We start from the raw sequence: 6,000 nt of genomic DNA, 5'->3' as shown, positions 1-6,000 counted from the left end.
GCTATAGAGCCGTCAAAAGAGGCTGAATAGCAGTTGTTTCTCTTTCACTGCTTCCTCATAACAAAACCAAAATCCACAAATTTTGTAGCAAAGTAATCCTCGTCAGTCTAGAACACAAAAAAACCAACAAATCAACAATAAAATGTCGAGGATCCATAGATCAAGATTTGCAAAATAGTGCCAGTTTGTTTGGATAAAATATTCTTCAAGTAACACTCTTCCAAATCTTATTCTCTTTCTACCCATATTAGTGCGATTTGGACTCTAATCTCTTTTGCAATTCTCATTTTTTTCCTATTTCACATGTTTTCTTTCTTTTCCACCATGTTGCTTCTTTTCCTTTGGTAAAAATTATGCCAAGTAATAATTGTTGACAGAGAACACTAAATTCAATAATTCATAGAGAATCATTCTACACGTTTCATAAGAGCAACTAATAGTACATGATTGCAAAAACAAGTTTAAATAGGCTTTGTCCAAGGTGTGGCCAAACTACCCAGCAAACCATGAAATTTGCCCAAATATTAAAATAACCTCTTGTGAATAACTTCTATGAGATACCTCAAACAAAATAGGTGAAAAGACTAAATGTGTGAGAACCCGTAATTTTCCATTTGTTAGGTTTTATAATCTTTCTAGGCTTTCTTGTTTTCAATGGCTTGTTTTCTACACTTTCTGTATCCGGAAAATTTTCTAGATTATTTTTACGAGTAAATATAGTTTTTAGATGACTTTTCTAGTATCGAATAGATTTTTAGAAATTAAGAACGTATATCGGACGTGGGACCCACTAGTGTGAAAAGTTTGGAAAAATTCGGCCAATTAGGTTAAATTCCGGATACTGTGTAAAATTTATCGGGTGTTAAGAGATAAGTAGAGTGTGTGAAATGATTGATGTGAGAGAAAAAGAAGTGATAAGATTGCATTAATGGAGTGACAAGTGTCACACAACCATTGGTTGGACTTTGTTGGCAACTATTCACTATTTTGACTTTTGACCCAAGGAAGTAAATATCTCAAAAATTCACAAAAATTACCATTTTCTTACCTTGTGTTGGCCGGCTCTCTCTCTTGCAAGAAGGAAGGAAATTCTTCAACTTTCTAGCTTCCATTTCACTCAATCTTCCACAACTAATCACCTAGAATAGATTCTACTCCATAAAAACCTTTCTTCTAGTGCTAGTAAGTAGTTTGGTGGAGTTTGTTTGAAGAGCTAAGGTGTCCAACATCTCTCTCTCTCTTAATTTCTTGGTAAGTGATGCTTGAACACCCTACTACACCTAATGATGTTTATGTTATGCTTAGAAGTAGCTTGAATGATGGTATATGTGATTTATTTCTTGGTTTGAAGTGATTTGGTTGAGTTTTTTATTTTTTGAGGAATTTTCTGGTTTCATATGATCTTGATGGTGTGGTTGTTTTTGATGGTTGGTAATAAGGGGCTTTGACTCTAGTGGGTGTGAATTGTTGATAAATGCAATCAATTTTGGGTTTGGAATGAAATGTGAAAAGTTAGGGTTCATGAACCCCTAATCTGTCCGAAATTTTAGATCATAGATAGAGGCCGAATTGGACTTTGCTCAAAACATGAAAGTTGTAGTTATTGATGAGTATGAAGTGCCTGCAAAATTTCAGGGCATTTGGAGTAGTATAGAGTGAGTTATGCCGTTTTTACTGTTGCTGTTTTTGGTGAACAGAATGTCCGAACTGCGATAGTAATTGCCTGTTTTGACTGGAATTGGTTTGGATTTTGTTGTTGATTTCTTCTGATGAAATGTATCTTGATGTCTTAGCTTTCATATGCCTTTGGAATCAATGCATTTGGACCTGTGTAGGCTGAGATAGACTGATTACAGTTTTGTGTGATTTGGGAACCTGCAATTACGGTTCTGGGTTGGTTTTCTGCATTTTTGACCTAGTTGTGCTAAGATTTGGACTGAGTGGCCTTCTACATTGTTGTAGCCCTGTCTTTTAGCTTCGATATGGTGGGTCTTACGCCCTCATCCGATAAGCGTAGCGCATTTTGTGCTATTACCGCAAAAAGAGGACGAAAACTGTTTTTTTTGTTAAGGTCAAGTGGTGCATTGCTGAATTTCTGGTTTGCTATTATGCTTGTTTATGCATATGAAACCCTATTGGGTTATGATTGGCATGGCTTTTTGACTCGTTATCGTGTCTCATTGTACTTGCTTACATGTTTTAAGACTTACTCTTATTCCGGTCATTTCCTAGCTAACTTTTGTACTTGTACTGCTTTGAGCCTAGTGAACGGCTTTTGGTAAATGAGATGACTTTTGTGTGAACTGTTGGGACTGATTTGAGGATATAATGAAGCCTTAATGGCTGGAAAAGTAAGAAATTTAGGGGAGGTGCTGCCCGATTTTATAGGCCGTTTGGTTCCTTTAAGTTGGATTTGCCTTTTTGTGGAAATGAAAGGCTTTTGGGTTGTTTGCGCCTAAGTCTTCACGTTACCTTTTCGTTTCTAAGAACATCATGTTTTGCACCCTTGCATTAGTAACTATTTGGCGAGGCATACGACTAGTAGTCGAGCCTCACATGTGCATTCTGTTTACTCGATTCTGGAAGTAAAACCTTCAATTGGTTTATTTTGATTATTTTAGGATTTCTTGGCGATTAAGGCCAATCTGAAGTGAAAACTTTTGAAGTTGAACCGGTGAGTGTACCACTCCCCTCCATTGCTGTTTAACTTGATTTCTGCTCTGCAATCTGTTTATTTGTTCGAGACGAGGGTGTACTTTATCACACTCGTTCTCTAGTCTGTTCATGTGCCAATTTCTATGCAAAATTTGAATATGTTATCTGTGTCTGCATCTGTTCGGATTTCTATGACCTATGAGCTCAATCCTGTGGCTAAGTTATTCGAGTCGGGCCGGCAAGGGCCTGGACGATTAGATAACGAACCACGGTAGTCTGTTCGGGGATTTTGGGTATTGAGACCCTTGATTCCGGGTATACTCGAGTATTACCCGTTTGTTTGTTTGAGGTGAGCGGGCCCGGTAAAGGGGTGTTTGGTGGACGGAATTCGGTGTAAAGAGGGGTCTACGGACGTTTTGGTTCTATATTCGTTGACGGAGAGTCAACCGGTTTGGATCAAGTACTGCGCTGGAAATTTGGCTCCTGAGAGCCACCCGTATCCTTCTGATTTGAATCATTGGTTCCTTTGCTTTACATCTGGCATGTGTATCTGATTTGTTAAATGTGAAATGCCATGATTTTTCCGCTATATGTTTGGTACCTCATTGAGCGCAAGCTCACCCCTTTCTGTTCCTTTTGTTTTCCTTACAGGAAAATAAACCCTTTTGGTCTGGATTTGACAAATGGCTGCCAAATTGGTTGTATAGCTCATGTAGTAAAACCCTAAGTGTACTTTTGGGGCGTTTTCTCTTTTGATTTGGCAAACCGTGTATATGTATTAACTTTTGAAAACTTTTGTATGTCATTTTGGATTGTAATCGCTAAAGTTCAGATGTGAATGTTTGCGTGCTCTTTCGGTTGGGTTCTGACGGGTTGGTTACTATCATGGCCGACTCCGGATTTCATTTTTCTTATTTTGGATTATTTTTCCATTTTGACTTGTTTATGCTCGTTTGCAAGTTCCGGATCGCAATAGATAGTTCTAGTCTGCATCGTTAGTCCTGGCGAGAGTTGGGCAGGCAGTCCGCTAACCCCTTTGGTTCGCCTTAGGGGAAGGTGGGGGTGTTACAAAATGCCAAGTGCAAAACTACATGGTTGAAATAAATCATTATCTACCTCTTTCAATTTTATTTTTCTACAGTTATGTTATTATCACCTTCTTGGTTAATCTTTTGACAACTTTTACGGGAGCAAAATGGCAGTAATAATGTTTGCACCCCGATATTGTTATTGCTACTTGACTTTGGCAATGACTAACACACCTGCCGGCTGCTGCCCATTGATGGTGAAAATTAACAAAATTTGCACCTCTCGATTTATTTTTCTACATATATTGCTATTTCGACCTTCAATATGGCCACCGGTGGCTATAGAGCCGTCAAAAGAGGCTGAATAGCAGTTGTTTCTCTTTCACTGCTTCCTCATAACAAAACCAAAATCCACAAATTTTGTAGCAAAGTAATCCTCACCAGTGTAGAACACAAAAAAACCAACAAATCAACAATAAAATGTCGAGGATCCATAGATCAAGATTTGCAAAATAGTGCCAGTTTGTTTGGATAAAATATTCTTCAAGTAACACTCTTCCAAATCTTATTCTCTTTCTACCCATGTTAGTGCCATTTGGACTCTAATCTCTTTTGCAATTCTCTTTTTTTTCCTATTTCACATGTTTTCTTTCTTTTCCACCATGTTGCTTCTTTTCCTTTGGTAAAAATTATGCCAAGTAATAATTGTTGACAGAGAACACTAAATTCAATAATTCAGAGAGAATCATTCTACACGTTTCATAAGAGCAACTAATAGTACAGGATTGCAAAAAAAAGTTTAAATAGGCTTTGTCCAAGGTGTGGCCAAACTACCCAGCAAACCATGAAATTTGCCCAAATATTAAAATAACCTCTTGTGAATAACTTCTATGAGATACCTCAAACAAAATAGGTGAAAAGACTAAATGCCAAGTGCAAAACTACATGGTTGAAATAAATCATTATCTACCTCTTTCAATTTTATTTTTCTACAGTTCTGTTATTATCACCTTCTTGGTTAATCTTTTGACAACTTTTACGGGAGCAAAATGGCAGTAATAATGTTTGCACCCCGATATTGTTATTGCTACTTGACTTTGGCAATGACTAACACACCTGCCGGCTGCTGCCCATTGATGGTGAAAATTAACAAAATTTTCACCTCTCGATTTATTTTTCTACATATATTGCTATTTCGACCTTCAATATGGCCACCGGTGGCTATAGAGCCGTCAAAAGAGGCTGAATAGCAGTTGTTTCTCTTTCACTGCTTCCTCATAACAAAACCAAAATCCACAAATTTTGTAGCAAAGTAATCCTCGTCAGTCTAGAACACAAAAAAACCAACAAATCAACAATAAAATGTCGAGGATCCATAGATCAAGATTTGCAAAATAGTGCCAGTTTGTTTGGATAAAATATTCTTCAAGTAACACTCTTCCAAATCTTATTCTCTTTCTACCCATATTAGTGCGATTTGGACTCTAATCTCTTTTGCAATTCTCATTTTTTTCCTATTTCACATGTTTTCTTTCTTTTCCACCATGTTGCTTCTTTTCCTTTGGTAAAAATTATGCCAAGTAATAATTGTTGACAGAGAACACTAAATTCAATAATTCATAGAGAATCATTCTACACGTTTCATAAGAGCAACTAATAGTACATGATTGCAAAAACAAGTTTAAATAGGCTTTGTCCAAGGTGTGGCCAAACTACCCAGCAAACCATGAAATTTGCCCAAATATTAAAATAACCTCTTGTGAATAACTTCTATGAGATACCTCAAACAAAATAGGTGAAAAGACTAAATGTGTGAGAACCCGTAATTTTCCATTTGTTAGGTTTTATAATCTTTCTAGGCTTTCTTGTTTTCAATGGCTTGTTTTCTACACTTTCTGTATCCGGAAAATTTTCTAGATTATTTTTACGAGTAAATATAGTTTTTAGATGACTTTTCTAGTATCGAATAGATTTTTAGAAATTAAGAACGTATATCGGACGTGGGACCCACTAGTGTGAAAAGTTTGGAAAAATTCGGCCAATTAGGTTAAATTCCGGATACTGTGTAAAATTTATCGGGTGTTAAGAGATAAGTAGAGTGTGTGAAATGATTGATGTGAGAGAAAAAGAAGTGATAAGATTGCATTAATGGAGTGACAAGTGTCACACAACCATTGGTTGGACTTTGTTGGCAACTATTCACTATTTTGACTTTTGACCCAAGGAAGTAAATATCTCAAAAATTCACAAAAATTACCATTTTCTTACCTTGTGTTGGCCGGCTCTCTCTCTTGCAAGAAGGAAGGAAATTCTTCAA

Source organism: Coffea arabica, chromosome 6e, assembly GCF_036785885.1.
Source record: "Coffea arabica cultivar ET-39 chromosome 6e, Coffea Arabica ET-39 HiFi, whole genome shotgun sequence".
Taxonomy (NCBI): Eukaryota; Viridiplantae; Streptophyta; class Magnoliopsida; order Gentianales; family Rubiaceae; genus Coffea; species Coffea arabica.
The sequence above is the reverse complement of the archived record's forward strand: the minus strand, read 5'-3'. Positions refer to the sequence as shown.